This window comes from Ambystoma mexicanum, chromosome 1q, assembly GCF_040938575.1.
Source record: "Ambystoma mexicanum isolate Mex_15411 chromosome 1q, UKY_AmexF1_1, whole genome shotgun sequence".
In the NCBI taxonomy this organism is placed as follows: Eukaryota; Metazoa; Chordata; class Amphibia; order Caudata; family Ambystomatidae; genus Ambystoma; species Ambystoma mexicanum.
The window spans coordinates 940,274,669-940,288,588 of record NC_090922.1 but is presented as its reverse complement, the minus strand read 5'-3'; the positions used below and the strand labels follow the sequence as shown (position 1 = coordinate 940,288,588).

The window sequence follows — 13,920 nt, the reverse complement described above, 5'->3', positions numbered from 1 at the left end:
AAATTATTTGAAGACGGTATTTCAGTAAGTAACAATAAGAGCAACGTTATAAAGTTAATTAGAAAACAATGGCATTACATGCGTTGCGTTCTTCTAATCATGTGCATTAAAACTGGAATGCACATCCATCATAACATGTTTGAATGTGCAGGCGTGGAATAATGGTGAAACAGATCATTCAAGGTTACTTTCTATGGCATTAATAGACCTATAAAGGACGTGTTGAATAGGTCTACACGGTAGTATTTCTTAACTTCAATTCGCTCAAATTAGGACACACTGCGCCAGATTCTCAAAGCTGTTTTTATGTAAATTAAGGAGTGCACTGTCTGGGCATGCCCTTCACTTGCATGAAAAAAAAGTGTTCCCAATTCATAAAGTGGCTCAGAGCGTGAGCATTACAGATGCCCGCGTTTAGATGCCCTTTTACACCCTACCCCCTCCCCGTTCAATTTCTGAAAGAATGGGGCGTGAAGGGGGCGTTTCTGTGCACCACAAAGCACAAGCCAAGTTCACAAACAAGTTGAGCTTTGAAATGCGTAGAAAATAAAAGCGTTCCTCGTTGCTTGTTTGATGCCTTTAATTGGCCATCACTGTGGAATGAAGCACGCTGGGCATATGTTACACATTATTGGGAACGTGCACCCGATACTAATGTATGCAGGTGAGCTGAACAGAGTCGGTGCACAGCCCTCCGAAAATTAGCAGGTCAGCTTTGCGAATAAGGTGGCCTGTGCATTTCCAAAAATTCGACTTCGAAAATAAAGGTAGCATGTCTCTTTGTTTTCTTAAAACGGGTAATGTTTAGAAAATCGGGACCTGTTGATTCTATCAATCAATGAAAAAATGTTCTCTTCATGGTACAACCCAAACATTTGTGTCTTTTTAGAATTACTTATCTAAAATTAAATATTCATCATTAAGAAGCTCAAGATACACAGGTTAGCAATGTCTCTGCAGAAAGCGGAACCATTGGAATCCAGCCTGTGTAAACATGACACGCTGATCATCCAACAGAAGGGCATTGCATACAGCTTATGTATCCACAGCTACATCAACCGAAGGATTCCTTTTTACAAGATACACATTCACGTGACCAACCAGATTACATCCACTGGGTGCAATGCGCAACGCTGAAACGTACAAGTATACACATTCTTTCAACCTATGTTTAGAAATATCCACTAGGCATGGCTACTTCGTATTAGTTTACTGTTAACTTCGTAGTTCGCATAGTTTGCTTAAAGCATTCCTTTCCAGTTTGTTTCAGTAGGCAAGGTCATTAACACATCATTTATGTTCGGGACTACCTACAGAAACCATAACATATTCTCCAAACATTCAACTATAACACTGCTAACCCTCTTAGGTATATTTCTACTAAGCCTGGGCAGACATATAAGAGGATTGCACGGAACAACGTTGTTCAACGCTCTGACTAGAGGAGTTAAAGGCATGGTCTGGTAAACATTTTTATTGTCCCTACGGGTCGGCCATGTTTTTTTAAGCCTAAGTGGCTCGATTTTAGAAAACGTTCCTATGGACCTTACCCGAGTTTTCGTCCATTAAACGCATGCGAAAACAAGCACCAGGGAGCCGCCATTTTCTGATAATCCGATCTTTTCCCCCATCGCCCTGGCTGACCTGCTTTTGCGGCACTAAATCAATTCCCCCACCCCTGAGCCTGACATTATCAAAACATTCATATTCCCCGCCTCTCTCCGTGACGTTACTGTGCTGCGTAGGCAAACGCGCCCAGTCGTCTTCTACGCGACTCCACACAGAACCCGGAAACCAACACAGACCATCTCACAACACAGCGCGCCACAATTCGGAATATGAAACTTTACTTTAAAATCAAACAGCAACACGGTACATTTGGAAAGTACATTTATTTTACATTAAATGTTTAGAGAATATTCAGCAATTGCCATATGAACTCCGAAAGACATTTATTTTATCTGTATCCGCCATGGTACACAGGGTGTTGCTTTTCGTTAAAAGAAGCACTTTGGAAGCACGGTGAACCGCAAGGCTGTTCCATCAACTAGGCACTAGTCCATCGTAAAGGTTGATATGTTGCTTCTAGCCACTAGTACAGCGTAAGGGCATGTGGGCCCTTGGCGATCGTCCCATAAAATTGTCAGTGTGCTCCAGTTGTTCACACGAAGCTGCACGTGTCTACTGTAAAAGCCATCTGCTGGTGTCTCAAACCGATGGCAGTAGCAGAAGGGGAGCAAATACCTGTTATGAAAACAAAAAAATTATAATTAGTCTCGCCAGCCGATCTTCATTAATATTACTTATTTTATTTATTACAGCCGATCAGAAACTATTTGCTTGCAAGGATAGTTCAATGGAGTATGTTCGGCTCTAAAATCAATGCGAAAAGTAACGAAATAAATCGAGGCCAACAGACAATGATAAACGACAGTTAGTCTACATGCGTGAGGAATGATATGATATATGATATGGCATTTGTAACGCGCCTATACTCAAGTGTTTCTAGGCGTGACGAGGCGGGTGGGGAACAAGGGCAGACAGACAACAATCCTACTAGGCCAGGTGTCTTTCTGATTGCGCATGGGGTAGGGCTGTACATGGTTAGTTGAATACAAATTAAATAATAGGGCCAGCTGGTGGCAAGTGCAAGGTAAATGCCGGGAGAAGGGGCTGAAGGATACAGAGACAGTCCCGTAGTGCAGGTAGGCAGTGCAGGGAAAAGTGGCTGGGCCAAGGACCGAGATCGGTGAGACCAGTGGACCTGCATGCCCATGTGCTCACTACGAACACGTTTTACTTGCTTTTCCTAGCTCTTCATTCATTCATTTATTCATGCATCCATTCATTAAATCTTCATTCCGGTATAAAAGCGTGTAAAGATTTACTTACATTATATTTGAAATTTCCATTGTGTCTCTTCGTAATGCAGTCTGTAAAACGGACCGTGCTCTTGACAACGATTTTTCGTATACCGAACTAAAATGAAACTCGGTCTAGTTTCTGAATTTTCTGCCTTATCGTCTCTTACGTTATTGCGCACTCCCTTCAAATGTAGTTCTTTCGGCATGGTACCTGTCTCAAGGTCAAAAAACAATAGACCCTTATACTTCCAGTGCGACTTGTGGGCCTCATCTGGGCATTGTCCTTTGCATTCTTTATTTGCAACATCACGTAGTATAGGCATCTGTGAGAACTTTAAGTTTAGAATCCGTCTATGTAGTGCGCCTCAATGTGCAAATGCGAACTGGCTTCTCTCCCAAATGCCACGGCCCGCTTGGCTGGCGCGTTCTAAGTGCCCCAATTTTGTCCCCGTTGTCTGCGAGCTTTGCAGCCCAAATTGAGACATTTAATTTTTGGCGGAAGGTCAGGGAAAGTATAAAGTACCACAGGAGTTGAGTTAAAAGTGAGATTTATTGTTTGTTTGTTTTATTATTTGCAATACGCAAGCCTCCCCTCCGTTAACAGTGCGCAGCATTTACATTTACATGAGATGAGACATGAGAAAAATATATACATACACATATGTGAGGTGAATAGAGAGAATTCAAAGATGACACCCAGCTTGTTCGCCACCCATGATGGTGAAGGTAGGGGTTAGGTTTACAGGTACACTGTACAATAACATTTATTTACAAAAAGACAATCGTATTGCAATTATTTAAACCGGGATTTGTACTTCACAATCAGCTGTGCTTCGGGTGGGCATGGTACAGTCGCAATGTTCAGTGGCAATGGATCACTGCTCTGCACAGAAACGTCCAAAATTCCATATCTGTGCTTCTCTAACACAGCAACAATAAGGCCTTTCACAAAGTCGAACTGCATTTCATCATAGACTGGTTTGCTCACCCATTGCTTACTTCGTTTTGAAAACACCTTAGTGTAGCGAGGCATCCTTACTTTACCCCTAGTCCTAGATTGTTCACGTCCGACATTGCTGTTATGGGCCAAGACCGCTAGTAGAGTGCGATGTTTCATGCCCGAAAGCTAAAATGCAAGCGCTTTGGCCTGTACTTTAGGCACATATTGTGGAACCCCTCCAAATCTCCTGTGTGACAGAATTCTGTCAGTCCTCTCCAATCTCTTGATAGAGTTTTGTCGAAAACAATCTTCTCAATGGCTTTGTGTGTCGGTGAAGATGGAATCAACCACTTCTTCTTCCGTGCCTCCTCTGGGGACAAAGGGCCATGTTCACATTGGTGGAAATGTTCATTTGCTGTCCAGCGGTGAACGTTGGTACAGTGGTGCATCAGTGACCGCCATTTTTCAAGTAGTATTTCCACTGACCCCTCACAAGTTTTTGAGCTCCACCAAAGATGGTTGGTGATAGAATGTGACCACTGCAAAATACTTTCAAAACCTTTTTTTTTCCCTGCAGCCGAGATTTTCTTATTGATTGATTTAGCAAGATGCCATACGTCAAATTGATGTTTAATATGTGGGAACTGCTCTCTCATTGTCTTGGCAATTGAAACATGTCTATCCGTGGCTAGGAGGTCGATGTGCATTCCCCTTGATTGTAGGTATTCCACCGATTTTATAAATCCTAGTTTCTCCATGGCCACTGACGATGTACATTGTGTTACCTGCACGACCACCGAACTCACAATTTTCTTACTATCCATGTCCTGAAAGTGGTAGGTGCAGTACTTGGCAGAAAATCCAGGGCTGTCGCACTGTCCATCGCCGGCTAGCCTGAATGGTTTGCCTTCGAATGTACTTGCTAGAGACAATTGTTCAATTTTCCAAGCATCACTAATGGCCGGAAACAGATAATCACGTTGGTATATGTAGTACAGCGCTTTAGAAATGAAATGGAGTCCCACAAACTGAAAGAAAGCCTCTAACTTTCTAAAACTGGAGCCACTAAAAAGTGATGCAGCTACACACAGTAGATTGCCTGCTGGCAGTTTCCCCAGCATCGGTTGTGCAGACCATGAGAACCTATGATTTAATCTACAGGCGGCATTTATTTTGAAGTTACTGCCTTTTATTTGACGAGTCACATTAATCAATGGCTTCCCACATACTTTCCCTCTAATGGAATGCACACATTTCAGCATACTTATAATTTCCATCAAACAACTGTTGAATATAATGTATTTGCTCTCTTTCATTAGACTGTCATCCTGCGTCAACGTTGTTTCGGCCTGTGACGTTGTGGAGATTAACACATTGGAAAGTAATATCGCTGATATCAAGTTCTGATGCGTCTATGGATACTGCGGCTGGTTCATTCTCTGTCATTTCGACATCTATTACTTCAACATTGATGGGAGAACACAACAATGTCGACAGGTTTTTTGGTGGCAAATTTTTGGCGGGTGTAGATTGTGTAAATTGATCTGCAACTACTTCAGAGCTATCTTCAATACATTCAATAACATCTTCTTGTGGTGGTGCGGTCGCACTGTAGCTATGGTCCAATGCAACTTTGCTGTAGTCTCCAAACACAGTTAATTCATGTTCTGGCCATTGGACATGAGCATCTCGAGCCTGAACACGCCTCGCCTCAATAGTTCCTCCATAGTGTACACGGTCTGGCAAGCCACATCTCTCATTCGCTTCTGTGTGTGTATAGTTCTGACACCCACGGGTAACTGGAGGAGAGATTGGAAAAGGGATGTTCAGTTTAAACACAAGATTGAGTGTAGTAGAATTGACTGGAAAAAAACATAAAATAGTCCCCAGCACAAACATTTTTTTAAAGTTATGAACTGTTTGTAACTAACCTTTTTTTGTTTTTTTTCTTTGCAACTTTTTTGACTCGACCTTCAACATCTGCACGCTGTAGCTCCGATTCGTTTCCGTATGTCCTCCCTTCCTCTTGTGCTGCAACGACTATATTTTCTGTATCCGCATAGACAGCACGGAATGAGGCTCCATCGTCTCCCTGAAACATAGTACTTTCATTACTATGTATCAAAATATTGTTAGCATAAAACACACGTGAGGACGAACACAGGTACATCTCAATAGCCAAACACGATTTAAACATTGTGTGCAACAATCAAACGACAAGTATTCGACCAGTGATGATCTATTTCGATGGAACTGTCAGTATCCATACCTCTGGCTCTGCATGGACTGCCATGAATGGTTGTATTGGAGAGGAGGCATCCGCATCTCCCTGAAACACAGTACTTGCATTAGTATGCTTTTCAATATTGGAAACACAACACACACTTGGGGTCGACGGCACAGGTACATATAAAGAGATAACCACAAATGATGCATTGTCCAAAAGAATCAAGGAAAATCCAAATATGATCACATTTCATTGACTTATCTCAACGATTCCTTTACATCTGTATCATCTAAATGAGATGTTGTGATTGTGGTGGAAGCTCCGTCGTCTCCCTGAAACACAGCACTTGCATTAATAGGGAAGAAAGTATAGCAAATGGAATCACGTTATATGATCACGCATGATGGAGCGGTCATTATCCATACCTCGTGCTGCTGAAGAATATCTATGGATGTTGCAAATGTAGTGCGCACTTCCAAAAGCTGTTGAGCCGATTCGCATACGCATGGCCCCGCTTCCACTTCCCCTGGATTTACTTGAATGTCAGGCTCTGCATCAAGTGCAGGGGTCGACGCTCCATCAACTGCCTGAAACATAGTACTTGCATTAGTGAGGATTACAATAGTGAAAACATAACACACACCTGGGGTCGACAGCACAGGTACATATCAACGGCTAACCACGAATGAAACATTGTGTAGAACAATCAAACGACAAGAATTCCAGCTCTGATGATGACGCTCGATGGAGCTGTCAGTATCCATACTTCCTGTTATTGAAGAACATCTAGAAATGTTGTAGATGTGGCGGACGCTTCAGCATCTCCCTGAAAGACAGTACTTGCATTAGTATGGATAACACTAATTAGAACTGAAAACAAACACCAGTGGACGATAACTAAGGTGTATATCAATTGGAAAGCACTAACCAAACATTACACGATAAAATAAAAATATTACTTGACATGCATAAAACAAGTCTGTAGCGGATTAGCCTAGTAAGATTTCCTGATACGGGCTAGAAGTGGTTGATAACTGCGACCACGTCAAGGATGTAGAATGTTCTTGCTTCAGATTCAAGGGATAGTCAAGAAGTTGTAAAGGTAAATTAATGATTGATAATGAAATGCCAATATTAAAAATAGCCATGCAAGGCGACAGAATACTTGTAAAATGCTCAATACAGCACAGTTCCCTGTTCCCATATATATACATTGTGTTTGTGGGTTATGAAATCGAAAAATAATATATTGGTAAATGTCATTATTCAAAAAACTATACACTCATATCAATATCGAAATTATTACAAGGGATAGAACACCTACAATATCAATTAATCCGTTCGGATACCTACACACTACTGCAAGGCCTAAAGCTAAATCCGGACACTTGACTCACCGGTGGCGGAATGTGGACGAATAGAGTGGGAATAGCATTTTCGAGCAATTTCCGTGTCGTTCGCCGTTTATTCTTCTTTGTTACCCAAGATGTTGTGTACATGTCCAAGGAAAAGTGCCGGCTGCAGATGCGGTATCGATCACCCCTCTTGTCCTGTAAGACTTGTTGGACTCTACTTTCCAGCTCATCCAGTGGATATCCGCAATGTCTGACCCATTCTCTTATTCGATCAACAGTTTTCGGGAATACCTGCATTGTAGTGCCTCCAGATTTAGCATGGGTCTTCGAAGGGCAACCGCTAATCGAACAAGCAGGCATTGTTGATAAATCTTAAAAGTAAATATCGACATTATTATACAATCTTCAAGAATAAATATTGATACAAAAGTAAATGAATCATACAATGATAAATGCAAGGTTTGTTTTGGTCGCAGGAACTATACCAGTTCGTTATGTGTGGCTTAGTATTTGCATAAGTTGCAGAAATGTATAAATGATGTGACTAAAAACTGAACATGTGACTCATCCCTTGGATGTTCTGTATTGCACGAGAAGGAAACATGCTTACATTATAGACTGGACCCCCGAAGGGTGCAATTCGATGACAATAGACACAGATGAAAATAAATAGATCTATTGATAGCATAGCAATGGAAACTCAAGTCAATAGCAATGAGACCAATGAACCTAGCACTATTGTGTACTCAACTCGCAAATAGATAGAAATTTAAAAATATGCGAAATATGACTAGGGTACATGGCCTTACCTTGACCAACAAACAGTTGGATTCAGCAAGCAGAGCAGTATGTTGCAGGAGAATAGGTGGGTGGCCACAGGTAGCACACTGATGGGTTTGCTCTAAACGGTCACAGAAGTTCACGGATAGCACGACGACAAGCAGATTAGCGTAGATCTCAGTGGTTGCCAGGTAACACATTCAGGAGTTGACTTGCAAAGCACAAAGATGTTCTCATGAGACATATCAAGTGGTTTATAAAGTATTAGAAACAGGGGTGTGTTTGTGAATGAATGACGTATGTATGTCGTGGTCTTAGGGGGGCGGCCTGCTTCAAGGGAAGGCCTGGCTGGAGACACGGGGTCTGAGGAGGCCATGTGACCGATGGCCCATTGGCGTGGGATACCTTTTGAAGTGTACATGTAGTTTGGCACCTTGGCCTTTCGCGCCCCTGACAGCCCCCCATGCCAGCGCGCATCCACCGGCGCGAACCGCCTTTGATACAGGGGGGTGGGATGGATGGGCCTGGGGCGTGCAGATAAGGCACAGGAAGACTGCTGAATGGAGACACACTTATGTGGATTGCAGGGGGGCGGCCTGCTTCAAGGGGAGGCCTGGCTGGAGACACAGGGTCTGAGGAGGCCATGTGACCGATGGCCCCTTGGCGTGGGATACCTTTTGAAGTGTACATGTAGTTTGGCACCTTGGCCTTTCGCGCCCCTGACAGCCCCCCATGCCAGCGCGCATCCACCGGCGCGAACCGCCTTTATATCAATATATAGTATATCGTCTTTAAATCAATGATAGTATATCGTTGCTTATCAATAACAAATGCCACATACCGGAGATTCTTGTGAGCACAGACCCACACTTCAACCGGTGTATTATAGTGGTCAAGACCCAAGGCCTGTATAATCCAATGGTAATTGTTAGTATAGACATATGTGTGACTTTTATAGAGACATAACCCACTGAAAGACTTTGAACAAGTGTTATTTAGTGCATGCATAATCGAGAATATGTTCTGTTAGCTTAGATAGATAGTGACCACCCTGCTTCACAGCAACCAGACCTTCACCCCTCCGGGCACAGATGTCTGACGTCCATCCTTGAATGGAGACACACTTGATTCATTTAAAAAATCGAAACAACCGTTGTTAAAATATATGTGGTGTTTTATTTTGTATCTTATTTTGATAACACAAAAATACAAGACTTTAAACATTGTACAGTTCAGGTTGCAGAACAGCAAGAGAAAATCCCCTGTACTGACCGCTGTCACTCGGGAACGTTTCTCTAATGGCACGAACGGCACAGGCGGGTATCACTCTTCGAACGCGGTGCCCAAGCATCCCGTGGAGCCACCATGTAAAGGAACGATAGGCCACCAGCCTGTACCACCTGTGAAAAGGAATGAAACAAACTGTTTTTAAATGACCGAGATAAGTTTAATAAACATTTGTTGTCAATGACAATTCTTGTAACTAATGGCATTCTGCACGGACAAATGCTATCTAGACAATGCACACTATTGAACGACTTACATGCGTTACAATGATATGTAGATGTAATTTTGGATATAGTAGAAGAACATGAAATAGGAGTGGCATGACAAGCAGAGTATACTTACTCGTTACTCGGATTACGAGGACGAACAGTTGCGCGAAGTTCGTGCATAAGCACCATCATTATTCTCAACACGGCCCGTGTGAGGCAGGCTGCCCTAAAGTCTGGCAGCTCGGTGATGCATTGCGGTCGTGGCTCGCTTTCCGAAATGTAGGCCAGGCATCCCGAGTTTTCTCGGCAGCAGCAGTTCTCGTCCTCAGTTGGCATTAGCTCGCACCGATTGCATGTGCACCAGGTGGAGACGCCGTCCATTCGACTAGGCCCAGGCTCTTCATCTGTTGATTCGTCCTGCCAACTGCTGTCCGAATCCCCATCGTTTTCACGTGCTTCCCTTTCCAGTAGTTCCTCCTCGGTGTACTCGGGCTCGTACATGTAGGGCATTATTGTAGCCATTGTGTGTTAAACAAACTAAAATAATTTATAGCGGTGGTACTGGTATCTGTTCACACGGGCTACCAGCGGCGAAGGTAGCTGACCAGAGCACTGAAACGAGTCACAGAATACTCAAAGTAACACAGAGAGAGGAATGGAATCGAAAATTTGCTGCTGTGTGTTGTGAAACGGTCTGTTTATACTTATTGAGGAAAGAGGTGTCCTGCCATTTCCATGGCGACACGTCATTCGCTGAAGCGCAGCGAATGTTGACACGAGACGTGCTTTGGCGTTGGGAAATGGGCGGTACGAGTCTGCTGATGACAGGCTCAGGGGCGGGGGAATTGATTTAGTGCCGCAAAAGCAGGTCAGCCAGGGCGATGGGGGAAAAGATAGGATTATCAGAAAATGGCGGCTCCCTGGTGCTTGTTTTCGCGTGCGTTTAATGGACGAAAACTCGGGTAAGGTCCATAGGAAAGTTTTCTAAAATCGAGCCACTTAGGCTTAAAAAAACATGGCTGACCCGTAGGGACAATAAAGATTTTTACTAGACCATGCCTTTAACCTCGTCCCAAACTGATGAAATCAGTGGCACGCCCATACCAGCCCAAACAAGCATTTGCAAAGTCCATGGTTTTGGCTTGTGCATAGGAATTAGAGAGGCATTTGTCACTCACCAACATCGCAAGCATGCACTGTACACCTGCTACCATCGTATGGCTAGATAGTAACATTACGGCAGTGGCTGGCAAATACCTATCCTATGCCTACACCAAAGCCAAATCTAGAGGCTTTGTGAATGCTAATTCATCTAGCATCAGAGTGCAAACATCACAATACTGTGCGCTATACTGAATCGGACAGCACAGATGTACAGTACAGCAACAGCATCATAATACCCATGTACAAATACTATGAGTGGTGATATTATGTGTTGGCAAAACTGGGCTACTCCCCAGTTGACATTCGATTAAAGGGGATGGACTGTTGGGTGTCAAACTTCCTGTTTCCACATTCCACCAGGTATCCAAAGCTGACATTAAGAGCAAACATCTGTTATTCTCCTCATTGGTTTCGAGTTGAGACACCTTAGATCTTTTCTTTGTCTTGTTCGTGCTGACTATATTCAGCACTTCTTAAATTTAATTCTCTGTCTGTAGAATTTGACGCTGATTACCTTGGACTGATTCCTTGATGTTATCATACAGATGAAGTAGCAATTCCAGCACCAAGTCAAGAGCTGAAATTGATGCTGGACCCAGCGTATCCAAATTAGGAAGAGAAAGGATGTTAGGCTCTTGTCTAGTTTGGATGTTTTGCGGAGTAGAAAAGGCAGAAGACTTTGGTCCATTCAGAGGGTCTTTGTATCGGACTTTGATCATCGTCATCCTTGTGCGTTTGATGTTGCTGCCATGCTACTGCTCTAGTGGGTTTAACTGATGAACTTTTCAGTTCCCTTGTATCCTTCTCATTTAAATCACCTATGTCCCTACATAAATGTAAAAACGATTTGTCCAAGTCTTCTAGAGCGTCAGTTGTAATGGTAGCGGCACAGGATAGCTCACAGGCAATTTGTGTTCTCAGAGCCCCTTTATGCACACCATCTGCTTCATGAATCATACCTGTGATAGTAAAGAAAGCAGTGGGGGCGTGTAAGGGCAATTTTGCATGCTCTTCCAGTCTGTGTTCATCCTTAAGAGGAAAGATAGATTCCAATGAGACATCACCAGTAGTGTTAGGTACCACCAAACTTAATTGATTTGGTAGATCTTTGGTTAAACTGCCGGTTTCCCCTGCCTCGTGCAGGTTTTGCAGCAACTTTGTTGCAAATATAATTTTGGTTTGTTTTGTTTAGAGTAGGTTGTTTTTCATAAGTGTTTGGCACTGAATAAATGAAATTAAGCCCACGGCCACATTAGCCTTTATTATTTGTTTATGGCTGAATTCTGGTCCATGTTGCCTTCTTTTTTACCTCTCAGCGCTTCTCCCATTTAATGAGTGACAATGACTCATTAAACACCTGAGTCGTGGGTCAATACACTATTCAGCAAAAGTTTTGTTAGTTTTGAAAAGTCAAAAAGGAAAAAAAGGGAACATTGTGCCAATTTTCCAATTTTATAGACTTCCTCTGGTCTTTCTTTAGTCTAGTCCTTTTGCCGTACTAAATTAATCAATAAACTAGAAAAACTGAAAATAAAAAAGGCATACAAAGCAGCAGCAAACTGAGGGTTTACAGTCTCTATTTAGTTTGGTTTGATCGCCCTGTATTGTAGTAAGTGTTGTGAGACAGGCATGGTATCAAGAGAGACACTGGGCCTCATGATGACCATCCAAGTCCGGTAACAACGGTGCTGGTAAGCCTACCAGCACCGTTGATACCGGACCGGCATAGTACGACTCAGCAGCACTCGCCCGCACAGTGCTTTGTGGTCCCCATTCCCATTGAGCCCTATCGGACTTAAATGGGAATGGGGATTAACATTTACCGGCGCCTGACTTCCCGGAACACCAGGGTCATATAATCCCCTGGTGTTTCCGGCAAACCAGGTGTCTGTAAATATGGCAAGTCTGGCGGAAACCTGCCGGTAGCACCAGCAAGGTTACAGCCGGACTTGTGGCCCACAGACTCAAAGGTAACAGTTTGTTGGGTTGCTGGAATGTCTGACTGGCCCTAACTCTAAAGGGGCGGTTCCCTCAACTGATGCTTCTAAGGGCCGTTGATGTCCATAAGTCCAAACCAAAGTCCGTCTGTGTCTAAACCTATGCTTGCCCTGACAAAATGTGTTCAGGGACTTTCTTAAAGGAAAATTTGTGGAAAAAAGAAAATGTAAACTACAGTTGGTTTCAGGTAGTCTTACCCATTGGTGTAGTTCTGCCAGTTAAAAAATAGTTCAACTGAAAAGGGTTACCCTGGGAACCTTCCACGTAGGGCTCTTGCCGTAAATCAGTAAAGTTCACAATGTCTCTGGGTCTCTCTGGGTTCCCTTCCCCAAGCTTCGATCCTTCCAGTTCCAAACAAAAGGACACAGTTCCTGTTAGGCCTCTCAGTGTTCCCTTCCCCAAGGTTTAGGCCTCTTTTTACAATGTTCAACAATGTCTCTGGTGGTCCTCTCAAGGATCCCTTCCCCAAGCTTAGGCCCCTGTGGTTTCACACACAAAAGTTCACCTTGTCAAGATGCACTGTTTTAACACGTAGATCTTTCCATGTGATAGCGTCTGACATTCGAAAACACTTGACTTTGGCTCCTCCCCTGTGCGACTACTCTGACTCCTGACCCCTGTCCTTGTACTCTGTTTCTTCCTTTTGGGCACCTTTTCCTCTTGTGCTTCTTTCCCTTAAGGTTTTGTTTTTCTTTCACCTTCTTTCACCTTTCTCTCTTCTTTACTATGCTTCCTGCACAATCTTCTTGACTTTGTGTCCCCGGCACATTCTGTTATTTGGTTGTGCACCCTTGCACTTTCCTTTCTTTGCCTATCCTTTTTTAACCTGTAGGTCTTCCGTACCCCCTTTTCCTGCTTTTGGGTCGCTCACATCATTTTGTTACTTTCTCTCACTCTGTAATTCACTTCTCAATCCGTTGGGTTGCTCGCACCCTTCTTGCCTGTTTCGGCTCACTCGCACTCTCACTTTGATTTCCTTTCACTCGTTTTTAATCTTTCAGTTTAAAAAAAAAAAAAAAAAAAAGAAAATCGGTCAGGTCGCTCGCACCCCTTTTTCCTGGTTCGGGTTGCTTGCACCCTCACTTTACTGTCTTTC

General features: G+C 43.3%; 1 protein-coding gene across 4 annotated transcripts in view; it reads right to left on the bottom strand.

Annotated features, from left to right (window-relative positions):
- The window catches only part of TTLL7 (tubulin tyrosine ligase like 7), a 2,250,822-nt gene that overhangs the window by 1,895,088 nt on the left and 341,814 nt on the right, over positions 1 to 13,920 (bottom strand). The window lies entirely within an intron of this gene.